We start from the raw sequence: 22,994 nt of genomic DNA on the forward strand, positions 1-22,994 counted from the left end.
CCACCCCTCCAGGGGAGGTGACCACAGCCCCTGTCCCTCTGCAGGCTCAGACTCCTGCTGAGGCCGAAGGCACGGCATGTCTCGAGTGCTGTCTCTCTGCTCCTCGGGAGAGAGTGCCTGCTCCGAGGAGTCAGCCTCACAGCATGTCTGTGAGCAGGTTCAGCGGCAGACTTGGACGCAGGGGGTGGGAGGGGGGGTGCAGGGTCGTTCGACGGAGGCTCAGCCTTCCATTCTTTCTGGGCAGAGGTGAGGAATTCAGAAACAAGTAGGGACCTGATGGGAGGGGCCGTTCCCCGGGTTCTCAGCTCTGGGCAGCTCAGAGCCTGGCTGTGAGTTGGAGCCTGTCCACGGCAGTGGGAGCACTGCCCGCCCCTGGGAGCACATCAGAGACATAGAATCTGCAGGCTGCAACGCAGTCGCGTCTGGATGGCAATTACTATTTCTGATCCATTAAAGAAAGCTTTGGCATAGGACACACAGATTAGGAGCGAAATCGTAATATAATCAAATTGCATTTTTATGGGAAGTACTACATTTTTCTCTAAATAAAATTCAGTAACAACATTTTATTTGCTCTCCCACAAAAAATGCCTTTCCAAATTGATTTTTCAGAGAAATTGTGAAACCCAGCATGGCTAAATGGAAGGAAGGTCGCAATCAGAGTGCCCGTGACGAGGAGTCAGCCTCACGACCCAGAGCGCGGCGTGGTTGTGAGTGGCAGCCCAGGAGGCCCCGGGCTTGGAGCCTCCCCGACGCCCAGAGCCCCCCTAGCTGGTTGCTCGTCTCCCGTGGAGCCCTCTGGGAGACCGGTGACCCCTGAGACGCCCCTGCCAGGGAGGAGGGAGCGTGCGCTTTCCGAGTCATGCCGTGGTCATGGAGCAGCAGGCAGGTGTTCAGAGAAAATGATTAGAAGAAGCAGAGAAGAGGGTTAGGGTTTGGAAACTGGTGGGGAAGAGGACGTGTGGATCGCCATCTCTATGGGCTGAGGTTCACAAGAAAGATTTCCAGCCCTCCGTGCACAGCGGTGAGCATTCATGCGAAGAGTCAGAAGCACCGTCCACCCCACCAGTGTTTGCCCTGCTTTGCTGTGTTTGGGAACATCTGGGTCATCATCGGGATTTATCACCCCCCCTCCCCCCAGAGATGCCAGAGAGTCCCCACCTGGGCCAGCTGCGCGCACGCGGCAGGAACGGGGCGTGATTTATTCTCTCTCATAACTATAATCAACCGCTGGGTTTTCACGACCTGCCATCAGCCGTCAGGTACTTATTGATCTCTTATGCCAGGCACACAAAAGGTACCTGGGACATCTGTCCTGACACTTCACTTGAGGAAAGTGGCCTCTTTTCTGAGAGACAAAACCAAGGAGTACAGGGCGACTCTCCCTCGGTTCTCTCTCCTGCTCTAACCAGGGGGCCCTTCCAGGGCACATGCTGGGGACCAGGGAAGGCTGGGGCGACAGGGAGGCCACCCAGGAAGGCTGGCCGACAGGAGGAAGAGAACCACACCCATGTCTGATCTTAGATCGGACTAAGGAGTGACTGGGAGCAAGGTTGGGCTAGGGGGGAGTGTGGGACGTTCACAGCAGCACAGGGCACCAGGGGAGGATGCCCTGACTCCCTGAGCACCATAGCCATGGCTATGGGGCTGAATCCGGGGCAGATTGGAGAGGTGGGAGAGAGGAGGCCGGGGCCCAGCAGGGCCACCAGGGGGAGAATGGGGTGTGAGGGGCTGGGCTTAAATGTGCACTCTGAGCAGGGACGATGGCAAGAATGCTGGCTGCAGTGGTGTGCTCAGGGAGCCACGTGGGGACACCGGTCAGCGCCTCTTTCTTTTCTGAGGGCCATCTGCCTCTCTGGGGCTTCTGTCACCTGTGTGGGTGGCTGCCGGCGCAAGGGACCTTTGGGGTTCAGTTTTCCAGGCTCTGAAATTCAGTCCCCCCCCCCGTCCCACCTCAGAGACCCTGGCAGAGTGCTAGGGGCCTGGCCTGGGGCTACAGCCGGGGCATCAGAGGCCCTGGGGGCAGGGACAGAACAGAAAGTCGGGGGAAATCAGCCACCAAGTTAGGGTTTCTACCCTGCAGGCCCTGGGAAGTGTGGGCCCTGTGACAGTCATCCAATCACGTGTTTGCGGAGGAAGTCAGAGTAATTGAATTTGGAAAAAAAGAGTTTCAAGTCAGACCTACGCTTCCCCTTGAAGGCTGCATCCAGCCGTCTGGCTCTTGCGTGTGTGAGTGCTGCCCTCGGGGTGACTGGGACGGGAAAAGTGGAGAACAGTGACTGTTCTGAGGCCGAGTTGTATGGCATTTTCAAGTCCATGACAAAGCACAAAACCCTTCAGCTGGAAAGAACTAGCTGCCCCGTGTTTTCAGAACCCAGTTTTCAAAGGGTCCACGGCTCCCTTTCCCAGCCTTCCTGCTGGCTGGCCCTGACCGTTTACTGAGGGCTGGCCCATGGAAGGTGTACACGGTGACGGGAACGATGTACAGGTCTGCCGTGTACGTCACAGGTGACTGTGAACTGTGTGCCTTCCACCTGTGCCCTGCTTGCCCTTCGAGTTTTGTCTGGAATGCAGACGTGGTGGATTGCAGACCCTCGGTGGGCAGTGCCCTCGGGGTGCGGGGAGCCATCAGATATCAGGGGCCTGGTGCCCGGGGACTGTTTAGACACCCTGCCAGTCTGGGCCAATCACACCCTCATTGTCGTGCGAGAGAGAAGTACGTCTCTCTTACTTAAGCTGCTGTTACTTTTTTTCTTTAATTTAGAGAGAGGGGAAGGGAGCAAGAAACACTGATGTGAGAGAGAAACATTGGTCAGTTGGCTTCTAGTACGTGCCCTGATGGGGGACCAAATCTGCAGCCCAGCCATGCGCCCTGACTGGGGATGGAACCAGCGCTCTTCTGGTTTTCGGGATGGTGCTCAGTCCACTGACCAACACCAGCCAGGGCTAAGCTACAGTTACTTTGGCTCCCCGTTCACAGAAACTACATCTACGTGTAACATTCTTTCATTAGAAAGTTGAGTATGTGCATTTGGAGAATAAAGAAAATGTTCTCATTCTTTCTTTACCTTAAAAATTACCTTAAGGGTTTGGACAACTGTCTGGATTTGCTGTGTTGGGGCGTTCCTTCATGAGAGGGAGGGGTGAAAGGTTTTCTAAAGACACGCCAGTTTGCAACGAGTTTTGAAAACCCTCCGCCCCCTGAATGTTCTCCTATCCTGCTCCCCCCGTCTGTCTGTGCCTCTCCCTTATCCTGGCTGAGGAGTTTATCCCTGCTGTATCCAAATGCAGACTCCAAGAGGGCGAGGGCTTTCTGCCCACTGCCCATCCCCTCACTGCAGATAATAGGTGCTCAGTAAATGCTGACTGACTTAGTGTCTCCGGTCTTGGGGCTCCCTGCTCTCGTCCCTTAGTCCAGTCTCCACGGTCGTTTTTCTAAACCTTGCCATTGTGTGATCCTGCCCTGCAACCCCACCTCTCGCCCCAGCTGGTCATTGGCTCCCTGCAGAGCAGAGTCTGCGGTCCTGGGGTTATGACTCTCAGGTCCCAGTTCCCCCTGCATGTGCCATTGGGCCACAGGCTCAGCCCCTGGTGCAGCTGGCAGCTCCCAGCCCATGGTGCCCTTTCTTATACCCTTGCCGGTGGGGGCTTTGCTGCCTCTACTCCCAATGTCATCACCTGCCCCTTCCCCTGGTGAACTCGGCCTCTGCTGGCCCCTTCCCACCCACCCCTGCCCGGCAGAGAGGGCCCTCCCGGCCTGGCTGCCCCGTAACAGCCACACTTACACGGTACAGGTTCCTTCCACCAGAGTGACTTCTCTGGAGTCTGCCCATCTGTCACCATGGTTACCTCCGACATCATCCCTAGCCCCCAGCCCGGCATAGGCAGCAGTGAAAATAGCACATATGTCCAGCGATTCTGGCTTTATTCCATTTCCCAGATCCTTATGGCCTCAGGCCCTTTGTGCGTGAGACCAGGATCACGGTGGTGCACTGTCTCTCTCACCTGGTCTCAGTAAACGTCGGGGGAGTGTGCGTGGGTGAGTGTCGCCTTCTGCCTGATGTGGATGTGAACGCCACTTCTTCCCACTGTGACCCCGGGGTGGCCTCTGAGCCACATCCGACAGATATGATGCTGAACCAGCCGAGCTGCCTGGGCGATGGGCTTCATTTATGTACACAAATGCTTTTTTAAAGCGCTTACTGTGTGCCGGACACTGGTTAAACATTTTACAATAACATCTCATTTAATCCCATCTGCCACTCACTGCAGTGGGCACTTTTCTTGCCCCCATTGTACAGATGGGGGCACTGAGGGTGGGTTGAAAACAGTGCTTGAGGGCAGAATTAGTGGAGGGACCGAGGTCTGAACCCAGGCAATCGGCTCTGCTGTCCAGGCTGCTCCCTTGGCACTGGCTATCTTCCCAAAGTCAGCGAGGGCCAGAGGGCTGGAGGCTGGGTCATGGTCAATGGGCCGAGTGGTCATAACCGTGGCTTTTACTGGGCATTACAGGAGAAAGCATAAGTCCCAAACAGAGGTCCGTGTGCTGTCCAGCGGGTTCTCTGCAGATGCAGTGCGATTTCACAGTGATAAATGCAGACCTCGTAATCAGGTGATCTGACTACTGCGCCATTTATCAGGGAAATTATGCCCCCCTCGAAGTGACTGTAGGGAGAATGAGAAAAATAAATGAGTCAGGAGTGTGTCAGAGCTGATAAGCCTCAGGGACACGGCTGAAACACGGCAAGGACGGGCTCTTTAAAAGCAGTTGCTGGGAGAGTGATCGGGACCGGCTTGGTAGGCATCCATCACTGGGGAACTGCGGCTGGCCCGGCTCTTGCCGAGTGCTGGTTGCGAGCCCACGTCCCCTGGCTCTCACCTGGCTGGGTGCTCCAGACTTCCATTACTGTAATGACTGGCACGGAGTGGACGCCTCATAGGGCTCAGATAATCCCCGAGGGGTCTGTGGGTGAACAGGGAAGAGGGGAGGCTTTTCCATTCCAGGCTGCAGCAGCAGCAGCAGACAGGGTGAGCGTCAGCCTGTGCCGCATAGCCGCAGCACCCTGACCTCAGCGCTGCCTCTTGCCATTTCCAGGCACCTGCACGTCTCATTTCCCCCATATCCTGCACTTCGGGGTTTCGCTGTCTGTGCAGACAGCAGGTGCTGGCCCTTGGTGGCCACTGCTGCTGGACAGAAGTTGTATTCTTTGCAGCACTCTAGCTTTCCCTGCCCAACTCAGGCAGCCAAGCACCTTGCCCCAGTGTAGCGGCTGCATTCCTTCTGAGGGGTCGTGTTGAAGGCCCAGGACCTTAGAGTCAAATGGGAGGGGATAGGGTTTGTTGGCCCAAAGCCAGATTCCTAGCAGAAGCTACAACGTGGACATTCAAATGAGTGGGCTAGCTGGCCCCGGAGAGTTGCCGAGGCCCCAGGGGCAGATTCCTGACACCAGAGGCGAGGCTGCCCTTGCCCCTTGAAAGTTAGAACTGTGTGTTTCTGTTGCCTCGGCGTTGTCGACCTTGGACGGGCCTGGCACACTGGGTCACGTGTCCAGTGCTGTCCACCAGCTGCTCGAGAGGGAAGAGGGCATGGGCTCTTCGGAGCAGGTCCTGCGGGTGCAGGCTGAAGCACCGTGGCGGTCATACCAATCTGGTCACCAGTGTACCTCAGCCCCTGGAGCGTCTCCTCGGGAAGGAGCAGCATGCCAGATACAACCGTGGGTAACGATCTGGGGTGTTCTCTATTTGCAGCTGGCCCAGGTCATCTGTAAACGGTGCAGCCCTCAATTCTGCCCAGCTCCTTCCTTGCATGGGGCCACGTCTCCAGACCTTACCATCGAATTGTACCATGAGGGCAGCTTCCTGTTCCTTGAAATACTTCGAGTCTCCTGGCTGAATGCTCACATTCCTCAAACTCAGTATCTCAGTGATGGGTCCCTGGATGCTTGGAGGCAGAAAGACGGATCAGTGGTCAGGCTGGGGAGAGAATGTGCCTCTCTCCGCTGGGTATCAAGGAAAACAAGCATCCTCTCAATGGGTACTTGAGGGAGAGGATGTCCGAGTCTGGCTGCCCCAGTGGCTGGGTGAAGGAGAAGGTCAAGGTCAAGGTCAGTGGTTGCATCCGTGCTTGGGAAGCTCAGGGTGGTTGACAAGCAACAAGTGAGGGAAAGGTGGTGAATCACCTTGCGGAGCCAAGAAGTGCAGTTGGGGTGCAAGGCCTGGATTCTTGGGAAAGCGCTCTGCTCCGCAGCCACCCTGGGCAGCCTGAGGGCGGCTGGAAGGACAGGGAGGTGGGGTGCAGGCAGCAGCTGGCCAGGCAAGGTGAGCATCCACCGCTGCATTTGCTTATGCGTCACTTTCAGCCCCGCGCTCGGCATGTAACCAAAAACAAGACCTTCGCCTACCGCGGAGCTTAATGATCCCTTTAATGCCTGCACTGTAGCATCACTTCTCTCTCTCTCGCGCCTGTTCCCTGTCAGCCACGGGGCATTAAACCGGTGATAAAAATACCTTTTTGGTATGGTCCACAAACTCACCAAGAGGCTCCTGGTAGCCGTATAGCCATCCAGCATGAAATCAAGAGGCAATCACTGCGGAGGAGGCGAGATGAGCTTTGAGCGGGAACAATTAGAGGAGCCCACGTCCTGGGTCCCGTCCTTCACCATCTCCTTGCACCCGTGCCTGTGCCCCCGCCTGCTGCCTCGGCCCCCGCGGAGAGGGCCCCCGCTGCGAATCCCACCGCCCAAGCCCAGTTCTGAGGTCTGCGCGTTTCTTTCCTGTGGGCGTTCGGGGCAGTGGAAGACGCTCCATCCTGTCTTTAATCCAATCGGACACGGCATTCCTGACCCACACGGCCCCTGGGAACACATGTCCTTTGGTTATATTTTCAACTCAGAAAATAGAAAACTCAAAAAGGGGAGAAAATAAGGCGGGGGTGTGTGGGGGAGAAATGCCCAGTTATGAATATGCATTAACGTGATGCTGTGTTGGGAGAGGGAAGCAGGGGCCATTTATTTTAAGCCAATTGGATCTGGATATATGGCCCGCGAACGTGCGCACCTCTCCATCACCAGGCATGCCGGGCAAGCTTGATTTATACGGTGTGGCTGGGAGTTTTTTCCCCCAATTAAAAACGAACCGAGAAAAATCATTAATTTAACTACTGTATATTAAATTTGCATTAAAGCACCCGTTTGTCTATATTTATATGCAAGTTATCGAAAATGTGAGCTCATGAATTCTAATTTTTAAGATCGCATGCCCAATATTGAAGATAAATTTTATTTATTTCTGCAATTAATTCTATGAGAACAAATAGCTCTAATTTAGGGGATGGCAGATGTAACTGTCCGTCGGTGCCCTCCCTGCACACACGCGCCGTGTTCATCTTTTCTCATTAGGCTCCCCCCATGTCCGGTCTCACCACACACAGACCTGGGCTGCCTTCCGTGCGCCACGCTCCCACCCGCCCCGAGCAGGCGTGCCGGGGAAGTGCTTGGGAAAATATGGACCGTGTCAAATCTCCTGTTTCTCCTTCCCTGTGACGTGCACAGGCTCCGACCACATCCCAAAGGCTAAGCAAACATTTCTTCGGAGGATTGCTTGACATCGTCGCTTGGGTGAGGACTGGGTGGCTTTTCTCTGGAGCCACTGTCCCCATGCAGAGCGTATCAGCACATGGGTCATAAGGAAGCGAGGCTGTGACCCAGCCTCTCCACAGAGCACCAGGACGTCTGGTTAAACTCAGGCCTTTGCAACCCCCATTCTCCCTGTGTAGGAGACCACCCCCGGCACGCATTCCCCACCCCACCCCCGCCTTCCATACCTTCCCTGGCCCTGACGGGATGTGCTGAGTGTTACAGGCTGCAGGGTAAAAAGCACCACTCAGGGCGCAGTGTTTCTCAGGGTACACAGGGTTGGGGCTCCCGTGGCAGGACTGCAGTGAAAAATGGCGCCCCTTCGGGTTCTCAGAAGCCCCGCCCCCAGAGCAGGCAGGTGCCCTTATCAATCCTGCAGGTGTCTAGAACGGGGCAGCGTGTTGACCGTAAAGGCTTTCTTCTGGTGGGTGGCTGCACACACTGCCAGCTCTGGTGCTGAGGAGGTCGGCACCATAGTTTGCGTACCTGTGCGTGGGGTTACGCAAGGGGCTTCTGCTAGTTTTAGCCCCTAATTCAGGGCAGTCCTCACCCTCCAGAGCAGAACGGCAATGATGGCACAGCGGGATGGGCGCTGGGGTCAGGGCCCAACTCGGGGAGTTGGCAGCCAGGACTGGAGGACCCCTGCTCCTGCCTGGGCGGCTGCCAGCAGACGGGGTAGCTGAGCTCGGGTGTGTGCCCTGAAGGGTTTTCAACTCGTCAGGAGGTCGTTGGTCCCATTCTCATGGTGGTCGAGTCTGTGTAAGGGGTGGAACTGCCAGGTTCCCTTACTGCCGGCCCAGTGCTGCGCAGCGGTGCCATCATGACACAGAAGGTGAGGGTGGGGCCAGGGAGAACTGGGCCATACAGGGGGTGAGTCCACTGCCCAGTGGAGTACTGTGCTTCTCACTGACCACGTGTCCCCTCCGCAAGCAGGGCTGAGGCCCCTCAGGCTATGCCATCAAGGACCCTTTAGCAAGGGGTCATTTGCTCCTTGCCAGATGCTCTTTTCCTGAGCATGGCTTGCTGGCCTTATCCTCTGGGGCCAATTCAAGCGCACTTCCAAGGGTAGTCCTGAACTTGGCCTCTGCTGCAGCCACAGGGTGACTGCCAGCAGTCTCTCACATGCAACAGAAACCCAAGGCTGCGTGTGGAATGCCAGGTCCTTCAGAAATCAGGCCCACCTTGCTGGGGTCAGGGGTCACTAGTGAAACAGATGCTTTTCCAACACAGGAGCTCCCAGCAGCTGGAGCTCCCCCAGCCTCGCTCCTCTCTCAGGAAGGCTCGGATTCCTTCTGATTAGCAGCCTTTTGAAAATCACATTTTGTAACGATCAGCCCCAGGAACATGCAAGTCAAGTGCATCACATTATCAATGACAATTGACATGCAAGGTTTTTTCCTTCCTTTTCCCCTCAGTAGCAGAATGATCAGGCAGTCTCCCTCTAATTTTTACAGAGTTGATCACTCTTACATTTGGCTCTAAACATATTTACATATCACAGACTCCATGGGGCCACAGCCCAGTCCTTCTGGTGTCTCCTGATGGGAAGCATTGCACTCAGGGCTGTTGGAAGGGCTATGATGGTCGTCTGTCGTTTCTCTGTGGGTGGTGAACCCATGCCTGTGTGGTGGGGGGTTGCCCTGCTTCGCTCGTGATGTCTGTTCTGGCCTCACGTCATCTGGGGCAGCTTGGGAAAGCTGGGGTGGGGCGATACTTGCCACAGCCTGCCCAGGATCTGCCCTTCCTGGACAGCTGGTCATCTGAAGACAATGGAGGCCAAGGCTGGGGCTGGGGCCAGCCTGCCCACGGGCCACCTCTCCCTCCTGCACTTGCCCCCGTCCAGGTGACCAGTGCTGACCACTAAGGCAAACCAGCCAGACACGGGAATCGCCGTGGGGAGATACCCGTCACACCCACCGGGGGGCGTGCCTGTGCAGAGTTCACTGCTGCCTGCCCTGGGTGCCCCTGCTTTGCCCCTGGATACTGAGGATCCAGGCCTCAGTAAAGGGGCCACACCTCCCAGTGGGGAAGGGGTCTGGAGTCCCCTGGACCCTGGTTCAGCTCTGACACTGCCTGTGACTAGCTGCTTTGCCTTCGGCAAGTCATTCCTTGTGTTGAGCTTCAGTTTCCTTACCTGTAAAATTGGGGCGATGGATCGTATCTCTCATGGGGGTAATGGGGAATGCATGTGACATCATTAGCACAGTGGCTGTTGTGACGTCACTGTTTATTCTGCTGCAACCAGACGACCGCCTGGGCTTTGCAGCCACCCCTCCTCTTGGTCAGAAGCCGCATCAGGGGCCTGTAAGGAGGGGCCTTCTCCTGTGTGTCGACAGGGATTTCGTTCGATGAGTGTGCATTGAGGACTCACTGGGGGTCAAGCTCACCTGTGATTGTGAGCTGTTGCTTGCCCTCGGTGAGACCCTGGATGAGAAGAGATTGGAGACTGGGTAACCCACTGGGAAGTGTGGCCATGGGTTATGGGAACCCTGGACAGGGAATGCTTGTGTTATGCTGAGAGGAGCCTGTGAAGGCTGCCTGGAGGAGGCGGCATGCGGCAGGGCTGGAAGGATGAGGCCCGCCTCCTTGGGGAGGGTCCTGCATTTGGAGCTTCTTGTGTGGCCCCGCACACAGGTGTCACTCATCTGGCGGAAATCCTTGGTTCGCAGGCATCTCTTTCCTTAGCCGCAGGCTTCTGGGCGTGGGGGGAAGACAGCATGCCGTGTGTGTGTGTATCCAGAATTCAGTTCAAGGCCTCGTAGGAGGACTCCCTAGTGCTGGATAAATAGATGGATATGAGAATAAATGAGTGAAAATGGGAATGAATGAATGAGAAGTGTGAAAAAATGTGCTATTTTGTGGAATGCAATCTGGAAGTTTCTGTATGGACTCTGGCAGCCAGCAGAGGTTTTGAGAAGTTACTACGATTTATAGAATCAGAGTAAGAGCCTGACCTCTGTTCTGACACCCAGCTTATCTCGCTGTCTTGCCTTGTCTGAGTTTTATTTGCGTCCTCTGCAGAAGCAAACCTGTATCTTGCCTCATTGTGGTCACCATGGGGCAGGCTACCTGGTAGGAGGGAGAGAGAGCCAGGGTGCTTGGGGGTGGGGCTGGGATCCGGTCCATGGGGCTGCTCATGGACAGCTCCTTCCGAGAAGGGCTGCACCCACCCATTGCTACCCGAGCAGATGCCTCCTTTGAAGCAGGTGAGCAGCTCCAGCCTCAGAGGGTTCTGCAGGCCCTCAGAGAGCTTACTTTCCAGAATTTCTACGTCAGACCTGGAATTAATTCAGCTCCTTTCCAGCTCTCTGACCTGTGTCTAGGAGGTTACCTCTTAGCTGCCCAGAGCGATGGGTTTTTCAAGAGCGCTGGGAAAATCCTGAGGACCAGCATCCAGTCCTCTGGTGCTCAAGGGGTCACCACTCCCACTGTGCAGAAAGGCGTTAACACGGCGGACGTGAGGCTGCCGTCCTTGAAGACTCCTGCTGGCCAGAGTGTGCTGGGCTGGTGTCTGGGAACTCAGCTTGTGGATAGCACCCCATGCTGACGGGAAACTCTCCCTAAATGATGCAGGTGGCTCACTGGGCCTGGCCTGTGCACTGTGGTTTATGCCGAGCACTCACTTTCCTCTTGGGTGCTTGGAATTTGGGCACACTCTGGACAGAGGGTGTCTCTGTGACCTGTCTCAAATGCAGCGCAAACTTCAGCCTTAATGAGCTTCCTTGGGCAGAAGCATTGTGCACATGTTGCTGTGTTTTCCTTGCTGGGGGAGGGGTGAGATCAGGTGGCCCTGAGGGAGGGGGAGCGGACGAGGGGCCCCACACGTGGGTTCCTCCAGATGCTGCCTGCGCCTTGTTCCCTTAGGACCCAGCAGCCAGGCTCTCCTTACTGTCTCGCTGTAATAAGTCCTGCCTTAGAGTACACGCTATGCCGAGTGTTCCAGTGACTCTCTCATCAGGGGGTGGTCTTGGGGACCTCTGACCGACCTGCTGTCCCCAGCCTCTCCCCCCAAAGACAAGGGCCTGCTGAACACTCATCTCGGTACCCTCTTCCCTCGCCGTGGGCCACGCATGTTGTCACCGTCCATCTGCCGGACTGGGTCCAATGGCCGTGGCCAGTCTGACGATGGTGCCGTGAGGCCAGACGACTTTTGTCTCACAGAAGAAAGTACTGATGATAATAACAGCCTAGTAGCAGCCACTGTTTATCGGACACTTCTTTTTGGAAAGCAACATGCCAAGCTCTTTGCCTTCAAACTGCCAGCAGTCAATCGTCTGCCGTTGTCCTCGGCAACCTCTGAGGAGCACTTGGTGACGTCCACACCAGCCTCCATCAGACCAGTCCAGACGCAGGAAAACAGAAACCTCGCCTGGGTGTCGTGTCCGCGTGGCTTTGCTGGTCATAACCCCACAGGCAGTGCTGAGCCCGGGGCTGGAGACAGGGAATGGACCGAGGCTATTGGAGGGCAGATGCTGGGAGGAGGGTCCTGTGGGTCAGCGAGAAGGGCACCAACAGGGGGCGCTGCCCCAGGGGCATTGGAATCAACTGCCGCCACCAAGGGGAGGGCCGTTGCTGGGTGGAGCCAGCAGGAACACGAAAGTCTGGCTTCCAGCCTTCCCGCTCCCTCTCATACTGCTGCAGGCAAATCACAGCAGGAACCCCGGGGGCAAGGGAGGACTGTTGTCCCCAGTCCTAGTGCTGGTGGGACAGGGCAGGACAGAGACTGGAGGGTGGGGGCCCAGGGCCAACAGCTGCTCCCTGGCACAGCCCACCCCTTAGTCGTCAGGGTCCACACACACCCCATCATGCACACGCGTGTGGACTTTTACTCAACTGTGTGTTTGCCCAGCAGGGTGCCGTTATCCTTTGGGCAAATGAAGGTGCCCTCGGCCTGCCATGGGGAGACGCAAAAGCTCAAGATCCCCGTGTCCAGACCCGTGAAGCTAATTAATCCTTTATTTCAGTTGTGGTTCCACATAAACTCTCTGTGATGTACAGACTAAATGTGGAAATTAATCACCACCAATAAATTCTCATGCAAAATATAGAAAAGAGGTGCAAGGAAAGATAAATTAATTGATGGGCAAGGGGGGGATGCCCCCAAAAATCCGGAACCATCTTCTGGAGGGTGGACCCTTTGTAGTGCAGGCTTCCCCCACTAGGTGAGTGTTCTAGGGTCCCATCTGTGTCAGTGCACCAGCTGGCGTTGTTGTGAGAGGCTGTGTTTGGCTTCAGTGAATTTTTTTGAAGACTCTTTCAACGTGTTTGCCCATTTCACGATGGGTGATTTACGAGCGCAGCTGCCCACACCACGCTGAGTGTTCCCCAGTTTCTGATAAAAAACGCATGACCCCTGTGCCCCACCCTCCCTAGTCACCCGATCTCACTCCCAGCGACTTTTTTGTTTCCCTGGATGAAAAAGTCCTTGAAGGGAAATGCTCTGCTGAGGTGGAAGAGGTGAAACAAAAAAAACAGCAGAAGCACGAGAAGACACCAAAATCGACTAGTTCAAAACCGGCTTGGAGCAGTGGAAAAAAGTCTCGATGGGCATATCGCATCGAATGGAGGGTACCTTAAACGCGACTGAAGTTTAAGCTTGCAAGAATAAATACACAATTTTTATATGGGAGATAAATCCTGTAGTTTTGGGGGGTTCCCCCCATATGCAGAAGCAGGAAGGAGCACGGGAGCAGCTGCTCCAGTGTGTGTATCTGGACCTGGTCTCGGGGCCCGAGTGGAAACTCACAGTTCTTTTCCCTTCCCGCCCCTCTGTGTTCTCACTGGGGTTCTTCACTGAGCCGTGGTGTGTCGGGGGGCCAGGGGAGTCGCAGTCTAAGTCTCCATCCCCGAAGGTCTTAATCCACAATGGTCCTGCCTTCTTTTTGGTTGCAGTAGTTTTTTGTTACCTTGGGGTGGACGTGGAAGCACCAGGAGCAACCACTGGGCTCCCGACGGTCCTCCTGCCCCTCCTGTGCAGCCGCAGCTCCTGGGCAAGGAGCCTCAGCCATCCCATACCAGCAGTCCCCGGTCGGCTCAGAGGTAGGCGGGGCCCCTGGCCAGGCAGCTGCCCCGGCTTCCATTTTAGTGGCGTCAGTTTCGTGCCTCCTGGTGGGCATCCCTCCCAGGGGCAGCGAGACCCCCAAGCCAGCAGAGGCTGAAGTTGCAAGGATGGAGAAGAAAAGTTCTGTGAGCGCGGGTCACCTGATGTAATGAGAGGCACTGCTCCCATTTCCCCGCTTGATTGCAGGCCTGTGTGTTCGGCTCTGGGGAGCAGAAGGCTGTAGGCTGGTTGCTGACTCAGCGTGCATGGCCTCCTGTGAGTCAGAATCCCACAACTCTTAGGTTTCCACTCTCTGTGCCCTCCACATGACCCCTGTGACCCTAACCCACACGGCCACTTCTCCCCGATCTGCTTTGCTGGCTCTTTCTTACCTCACCAGTCTCTAGTTATGGACCTTCCCAGTCCTTAATCTGTAGTTCTGTTTCCTTTCATAGCTGCGCTCCCTCCCTGGCTGATCTCAGCCAGTCTCGGGGCTTAAAGACCTTCTGTGCAGCCATGATCCCCAAGTTCAGGTCTGCAGGCTTCACTTCTCTTCCTGCAGCCCGGACCCATGTATCTCTCACTAGTTCCACTTGTGCATCGAATAGGCATCTCAGCATGAACATGTCCAAGCTGGATCCATCATCTCGTCTGGACACACACACAGCTCCCCCGCCCCGCCCCGCCCCCGCTCCCACCCCCACCATGTGCTCACATGCAGCCCTGCTTTTTCCCCGGCTTTCCTTCTCAGTTTCTAGTAACCACACCTATAGAGCTGCTGGTCAGCTATGCGGTTTGGGGGTGGCCCGTGCTCGTTTTCCTTCTCTTACACTCCACCCCCAAGCCCTCAGCACACGCTGTGATCTCCACCTTCGCCGTGAATCCAGAATCTGGCTGTTTCTGGTGTTCTGCCGGCCCCTACCCCAGGCCCTCATCGTCTTCTGTCTGAGTCATTTAGTACAGCAGCCCTCTAGCGGGTTCCCACTTCTGCCCCGGTAGCTAGCGTTTGTCCTCGACACAGGTGCCAGGGTGATTTAAAAAGTATCTTCTCAGTATTTAACAACACTCAACATGAGCTGGAGTCATCCGTGTATTTCCTGTCTGCTTGCATGAAAACGTAAGCTCCACGGGAATCGGGACTTGATGGGTTGTTCACTGCTGTCTTCTCAGCATCTACAGCATTTCCTGGCAGACTGCAGGTTTTTCGTAGTTATTTGTTGAAGACATAAATGAATACACGCAATATTTTACTTAGTCCTCACAGTAACCCTCTGTTTGAGGGCATTAAAACGCAGAGCGATTAAGTGGCTGGACCAAGTCACTGAGTTACCGAGAGGCTGATTCAGGGTCTGAATTCTCCCTGCAGCCCAGAGTGGCACCTCACTGCTCTGCCAGCCTCTGCTGTGTTTGTGTCCACTTCCCGGCTGCTCTGCCTGGAGAGAATGTTTTCCTCGGATCAGAAATCACATAGATCCTCACTTAGGAAACTTCACTATCCACGGGCAGGATACACTTCCCAAGCCTTTGCTCCGAGACTCCGGTGGGTGGGATCCACTTTGCCCCTGAACTTAGTGGTCTTTTCCCTACCAGACTTTTCTGGTCTCCGAGTGGGCCCTGCTCTCTAAGGCAAAGCACAGAGGAGAGCGCGGTGCCGTCCACGTGCTGTCGTGTGGGCAGGGGGTGGGAGAGGCACTCCTCAGTCCACACCCGAGGCCTCGCAGGGACCACATCACGGTCAAGCTGCCCAGACCCTGAGGAAGTCAGCTACATGTCCCCGGGGACTCTGGATGGGGGTCCCTAGATTGGCCTCCCTGGAAAAGAGGCTTAGCTGAAGAAGTTTGATTATGGGGAAAGTAAATGTTTCGTGGCCAAAGATGGACGTGCGGCAAGTGATTCTCTCCTTGAGGATTTCAGCTTTTAAACAGAGGTGCAGTTGGTCAGTTTTGGTTTCAGGTTTATAAGGATTCTCTTATCTGAAGACGGAATTTGCATGAGCACATTCCTGTATGGAACGCACCTTCTCTGGGGAGGGCTCTGCCGGGTTCCTGAAACTTCTCGTGGGATTTGGGGAGGCACGCCATTCTCTTTCCAGGTGTCTGCAAGCAGGGCCACAACCCTCATGGGGGAAACACACTCAGAGTAATTCAAACTATTAACATCAGGAGACTCAACAGAATGTGGAATTGGACAAGAGAAGTAAAGGGACATACAGGTGGTTTTTTTTTTTCTTTTTCTTTCCAGTTTCTGATAAGGGGCTCCCAGATGGAGGAAATTTCCATTTTGACAGTATTCTCAATTTAATTTTCAGGCCAACACAAACTTGACTCAATTTTATTTTAAGAAGCCCAAAAGAACAATCTATTTTTTTAAACATCTGAGCCTGCAGAGGTAATCCAAACCAACGTCTCCCAGTGTTCTCGCATCTTCATGTAATAGGAAATGGGCAATATTAATACTAATGTTTTTTGCTGTTAAGCCCAAATTGGTTATTATCCCACTCTTTCTGAGGTTGAGGCGAAGGCTTTTCTAAGAAAAAAATTAAAACGCAGGGAGAACAGTAACATTTCAAAGCATTTCTGAAGAACTGGAATCTTGAAAGAAGAAACTAATTAATACAAAGTCTTGTTAAAAGCAGGATTCTTTTCAGAGAGCTAAGAACACTTGGAATTTAAAGTGTTCTGAACAAAAGGCATTGTTAGGCGGTTTCTCCAGCTCCCTGAAAGGGGCTGAGAACTAACCAGAAAACCCTGGCAGTGCTAGTCCGCGGGGTTGTAAGATAGCAAAAAAGTGTGAACCTCATTCTTCCATTCTAATTTCGGTGTTGGGATTTAAAGAATCCTTAGGGTAGGGCATTGCTTTTCTTTCTTTCTTTTTTTTAAATTGTTGTTCTATTACAGTTGTCTCAACCTGCCCCCCCCCCATTGCTCTCTCCTGCCCGGTCCCCCCACCCCCACTCCCACAGTCAGTCCCCGCCCTGTTGTCCACGTCCATGGGTCATTTATACCTGTTCCTAGACCCTGCCCCTTCCGTCCCCTCTTACCTTCCTCCCCCTTCCCCTCTGGTCTCTTCCCGTCTGTTCCTTGTTTCTGTGCCTTTGGTTCTATTTTGCTTGTTTGTTTGGATCTGGAGAGCATTATGCTAAGTGAAACAAACCCGGCAGTGAAAGACAAAAACCAGATGATCTCACCTGTGAGAGGAGCCTAATGAACGAAACACACAAATGAGGATAAGGCATTTCTCGGTGAACAGGTACGATGAGCGGATACTAATCCCCTCACCCACCGCAGTATTTTGCTTTCGTCTCTAAAGTGCCTCTTACACTGTTTAGTCCAGTGGAAATGAAACATTCTGTGTAACCTGGTTGTGCCTTTGAGGGTGCCCCATCCCTGGGGACCTGGCCGTGGAGTCTGGGGTGTGGAGGGGTTGTGTCTGGATGAGAGAGTCACCAAAGGTGGAGCCCAGGACCACCCCCACTGGGCCTAGAACCAGTCAGAGACCCCCCTACCCGCTGACCCTGCCTTGAGGCTGGACCCCAGGGATCCCCACGGCCAAGGTGTCAGAAGCCAGCAGCGGCTCCCTCCTGCCCCTCTGCAGTCCCTCGAGAGGTTCATTGAGACCCACCCAGGTGAGATAAGGAGGCCCTTTTCACTGACCCCCCAATTTCTGTGTGTTCTTCATACTGTGTACTCCAGATCCCAGCCAGTGTAGGGGGATGCCCTGGGCTTCTTTGCAAGCCAGCCTCTAAGGGGTACATCTCAGGTCCTGTGCCCTCATTTGGCCCAGCCTGGCAGGCCCCCACGGCCCTCTCTTGCGGCCTCAGGCTCTGCACAGCCCTGGGCATGGACGATTGCCCGCTCCAACGCCCACCCAGCAAGTCGTCTCGTCCAACCCACAGAGACACTCCTTGTTCGGGAGGGAAATCAAGACCAGGAGGGGAGTGGCTGGTCAGCGGTCCTCGGGGGGCAGGGCTTGTCAGATCCACACCCACTGCCATCCCCTGTGTCCCCACAAACCATGGTTTTGGGACGGGTGACTGTGTTTGCTCTTTCACATTGGGATTGGGAGACATTGGCCACAAATATGACTTTGTTCTAAAGTGTCCATTTAAAAATGTATTTCCCACACTTGGTATATTCCATGTGCCCATTTCCACACCAAGCTCTTTCTCATATTCGACCCTTAGAGCAAGCTGGGCCTTCCGCCCTAACGCTTTGCCTTCAGAACACGTGGGACGCGCCTGCTTATCATGCCGGTTTCCACTTAAACGTCCCTCCTCCGAGGGGCCTTCACAGACACCCCCACCCTTCAAGTGACAACCTGAATTTTGAGTCTGTGGCTCCATTGTCTGTGTCACCATTAGAGTGTGGGCTGCAGCACGGCTGGGCCACTGCGGCAGGTCCCGTGCCTGGACTGGGACCTGCGTGAACACAGTGCATGTGTACTGCATGGATGTCTCGGCTCAGCCAACGAATGTGTGATTGTAATGAGAAATCTACCAGTTTACGTCGAGGAGAATATTCGATTTGCTACCCTCATGCTTACGAGCAGGTTTCATTTCCTTTAACCACGCAGCTCTAATTGTATGCAGCTTGCACTTATTGAGCTCCTACTGTGTGCCTGGCATGGTATTCTGATGTGGACCATTTGTGGTCTCCAGGTAGCAGCAGGAGAAAGGTCTCTGCTGTTCACACCCACGTGGTTTTCATTCACGTACACACACGTGCACACACACACACACGGCACCGGGGTCCTTCCTTCTTCGTTCTCTGTGTGGTTGTCAAGATTTCTTTTGTCTTCCTGAGATCTGAATGAATAAAGCTTTGCCTTATTATAACACATGGTCACCTTGTGTGAAGGGCGGACCCTCCTGACCCCCAGCGGCATTAGAAACGATGGTGCTACAACCCCCACCTATCTGAAGGCCAGAATGGCGGTGACCTCCACCGCTCAGCAGCCGGAGCTCTGAGTAGGTGGTGGGAAGCATTCCTGGAGGGCAAACTTGAACCTTTGCTTAGACCACAGGTGCGAGAGCCCAGAGTATTGAGACGATTGTGCGAAAGAAGTCAGTGTGACAGAGCATGGTCCACGGATGTCAACCCGTGAGTCCTTCACTCACAGACGGAGACACAAGTCCCCCTGGATGGAGGGGGCAGCCACCGGGAGCCTCGGTGCCGCCCCCGGCCCCTGCCCACCCCACCTGCAGTGGGAGCAGCCGGTGTGACACCGCCTGGCAGTGAAATGGTTGTGATGAGAATCAGGTCATCGCAGAAGTGCAACTGCGTCCCCAGCCCCACTTGTTACCGAGGCCAAAACAACGAGAATCGCACTGTAGAAAAAGTATAGTAAGAACCCAAACAGACGAGTAGGTTCTGTCGCTGAGTTGAACTTGGGAGCTTGAATCTCGTCTGCCCTGTTTTCTTGTTGCCTTCGCCCCTCTATTGCAGCTCTTATCAAACTTGGCCTTGGATTATGGCCCCTTTCACTTGTGTGTTTCTCCCTCTCTAGACTGCGAGTCCCTGGAGGCTGAGAAGATGTTTTATTTATTTCCTGGCCATCGCTCTGTGTGTGTAATAGGCTCAAGATAAGCATTTGTGGATTTGCATAGACTTAAAGTTTGGTACTGGAAAATTCACTTAAATTAGAGTTCAAAGTCAAGGCCGAGGAGTTGAATTTGAATTCACAGTTGCTGGTGGGCATCATGAGATGCCAAATTAAGGTCCTTGAGTTGATTAATCGGGTGATCTCGGCTGCTTCAGAGCTGGAGAGGTTTGAGTGACAAGACTGCTGAGAAGCCACCCTGTTCCCGTTTGTTGTAGGGGAGGAGGCCCGAGCAGTGAGCAGTGTCCAGGGCGGCCTGGCCAGAGGAGCCACTGCCACCAGGGGAGGGGTCCTGGGTGGCCCCATCTGGGGCTGCTCCTCTGCCCAGGCGGCTGCCGAGGCCCCTACCTCACAGGGAGCGGGGCTGGGGGCACCGCACCTCTCACCTCGGCCGTTCCTGTTGTGGCTGCTTTGCCTCAGCTTTTCCGGATGCCTCAGCTGGGAGGCAGGAGCCAGGTGTCTCCTCAGCCCCAGCGCGCAGCTCTGGAGGGTGGTGGCGGGAGGGACCTCCTGTCCCCACACCGCCCTAGGTGCTGTCCCTTCTCGCTGATCTCTGGACAGAACGTTTGCTCCTCCGATCCCTGCTGCCTCAGTCACGTCGGCGGGTGGTCTTTAGCCTTGTTCTCTCCCCTTTCTCTTCCGGTGAGCACTGTTGGCCTTGCCTGCCAGCCCCGTCGTTTGTTTGCCCCTCCGTGTGCGGATGGGGCATGGTTCTAGGGGTCACGCAGACAGGGTGCCGCCCTGCTCAGCCACGGGGTCAGTCAGGAAGGGCTGGCCTGTGCCGCAGGGAGGGCCCCAAACCTCCGTGGCTGAACCCTGAGAAGGTTAAGTTCCCTGTCCTGTGTAGTGTCCATTGCAGGCTGGCTGTCGCACTCAAAGAGCTGGGCTGAGGAGCAGCTCCCGCTGGTGCATCGTGGGTACTGCGGCGAGAGGAAGGAGATGTGGCAGTTTCTTCGCCCGTCTTGGTCCTGGAGGCAGCCCGCAGACCCTCCTCCAGAGGTTCATTGTCCAGAACAAGTCCCTGAACTTGGCTCCACGTCACTCTCGTAGGTGCCTGGAAAGAGACCACGATGATCGGCCCGCAGTGGTCATGACTGAAAAGCCACTTGCTGGCAGTGCAAATTTAGGGGGTCATGGGAAGTGTACTAGGCCTTGGACTTGGTGGTAACATAGAGACGATACCAGGACCCCTCTCTTTGGTCCTTGTGAGGATGGAACAGGTGCCGTCTGCCTGTCGGCTCTCTGCTGCTTCGTGGTGCACTTCACGGCGCAGATAACAGGCATTTGTTAGCTCCCAGGCGGCAGCTGGGCCTTCCAGGTGGGGCCCATCTGGTCGGTTTCCCACCCTTAGCTGGCCTCCGTGTGATTAGCTGTAGGTCATCCAGCTCAGGCTGCTCCTGGACAGTGTCTCGCTGTCCGCTGAGGCACCTTCGTTCACTTTCAGGCGGTCCTTTGTCCTGTGGTGGGCTAGCCCAGGCTTCTTCTTGGGGTGCAGGCAGGCGACCCAGGGAAAGAGCCAAAGAGCAGAAGGAGCCTAGAGGCCTGGGATCAGAACTGGCATGCCAGCCCCTCTTCTGCATCCTACCTGCCAGGGAAAGTTCACAGAGTCAGCCGAGTCGAGGGCCTGGAGACAGAGTCCACGCCGTGATGGGTGGAGCAGCAGGCTACCCTGCAGAGGCTGTGGGCACGGAGTCTGGGGCCACGCGTGCACCCAGCCTTCCGAGGTCAGAAGGTTCGCTTCCCTCTGACGTGCAAAATGCACTCCTCCCCTGGGAGGGCTGCAAGCATCTTACCCACTTGCCACATGATGGTCCAAATCCAGGATCTCATAACCTGCAAGAAACCCAGAAACAGCTCCTGTTCATCTGGAGGCATAATGGATGAAGCAGACGAGTGATCTGTCTCCCACACACCCGCCACGTGTTGCTGCAACAGGGACAGCGGTGGGGGAACAGAACAGCGATGAACACTGGGATTTGAACCAGTAACTGTGGAGCCCCGCGGGGCAGAGATGTTGCGTGGGCTCCCCGCTCTGGGCTGAGGAGGTTCCTCGCAGAGACCACCGTTCCCTGGAAACGATCCTTCGGCTCCTTGCTTTCTGTAGCTCGTGGCTCCCCGATGCGGGCTCCCGGCTCCGCCCTCTGAGACTTGCTTACTTGGTCATCACACTCCATAGCCGCTTCCAAAGAAGCGATTGATGTTAGCGGCTGAGTGGTTTTCTCAGCCTGCTTCCTGGTCGTAGAACGTGAGGGAACCAGAGGCCTTTCCGCCAACGGGACAGACTTGGTTCCCTTTAGCCCAGGCTGACGGTACTTTTCCAAGTACAGCTCACTTGAAAAACATTGTGGGGTTTCTATATATTTTATGACAGACCACTTGATCTTCAAAAAGCTTCACTCCCAATTATTTTGACGTGCACCTCTCATTCGAGATTCAATGCTGTGCTCGAGATTAGGCCTCTGTGAGATCATGCCCGTACGCTGCCTAGCGAGTGCCCCTTTGTTCGTCCAGGAAGTTCTGCTGGGCATTGCATTTTTCTTTCAGATGACTTAACAAAAGACCTTATAGCCATCGACTGATTTGATTTATGGTCCCAGGCTTCACTGCTTTTAACACCTTTCTTGTAGAATGATGACATGTAATACAGTGTAGGCATTTAAAGTCAAAGTTCTGACGTACGTACATCGCTGTGACACGTCCCCACCATCAAGAGAATGGACGGACGCATCATATCCAGAGCCGTTTTTGGAGCATTTTCTATTTCTTCTCTTCCACCCACTCCAGCCACGGTCTCATCCTACACAAATGCTTTATGCTACCGCCACTGTAGATTACTTGGTATTGAACAAACGAAATACGGTTGCGTTTCTGGGAATTTCATACATAAACGGAATCGTACGGCGTGCTGGTTTTTCGGCTTGCTTGTTGATGTCCTCTGGCTCGGCATACTGACCTCAAGATTGGCCTCGGTGCTCCAGTCACCGACGCTTTCCTTGTTTTTACTGCTGAGTAGTGTTCCATTTTGTGGATGTAGCAAACAAAAGTCGTTCATCCATTCGTTTGTGGATAAATATTTTGGCTTTTTCCAGTGTTTGGCTATTACAAATAAAGCTGCAACAGATGTTCAAGCACAAGTCCCTAGTGCACACGGGCTTCCATTTCTCCCGGTTACGTGGAGTAGCTGGGGCACAGGATGGGTGTGCGTGCTGCTTTTTAGAGTCCGCCGAACCGGTTTGCAGAGTGGTCGTCCATTGGCGCGTTCCCACCAGCAACCTAAGACTTGCAGGCTTCACACCCTCGCTGACCCCTGCTGGGGCACCCCTGAGCTTCACCCCTCTGTGGGTGTTTGGGGCTGTTTCCTTGTGGTTTGGGGCGCATCTCCCCGATGACTGAAGATGCGGAGTCGTTTTTCCAGTGCTTAGCTGTGATCCACGTGTCTTCTTCCATGACATCTGGTCAAGGTTTTGTTTATTTTCAAATTGAACTTTTTGTTTGAGAATCTGTATGGAAAATTCTTTGTATATTGTGGATACAAATCCTCTATGAAATACATGATTTCCAAACAGTTCCTCCCAGGCTGTGGCTTGTCTCTTTACTCCTTTCACAGAGATCTGGACGAGCAAAAGCTCTTCCTTTGGGTGGAGTCCTGTATATCCATTTGTTCTTCTAAGGGTCAACATTGTATCTGAGCTCTTTGCCTCCCCAAGGCCGTGGAGATTTCC

The sequence above is a fragment of the Sturnira hondurensis genome, unplaced genomic scaffold, assembly GCF_014824575.4.
Source record: "Sturnira hondurensis isolate 20B ecotype Veracruz unplaced genomic scaffold, ASM1482457v3 Scaffold0006805, whole genome shotgun sequence".
NCBI classification, from domain to species: Eukaryota; Metazoa; Chordata; class Mammalia; order Chiroptera; family Phyllostomidae; genus Sturnira; species Sturnira hondurensis.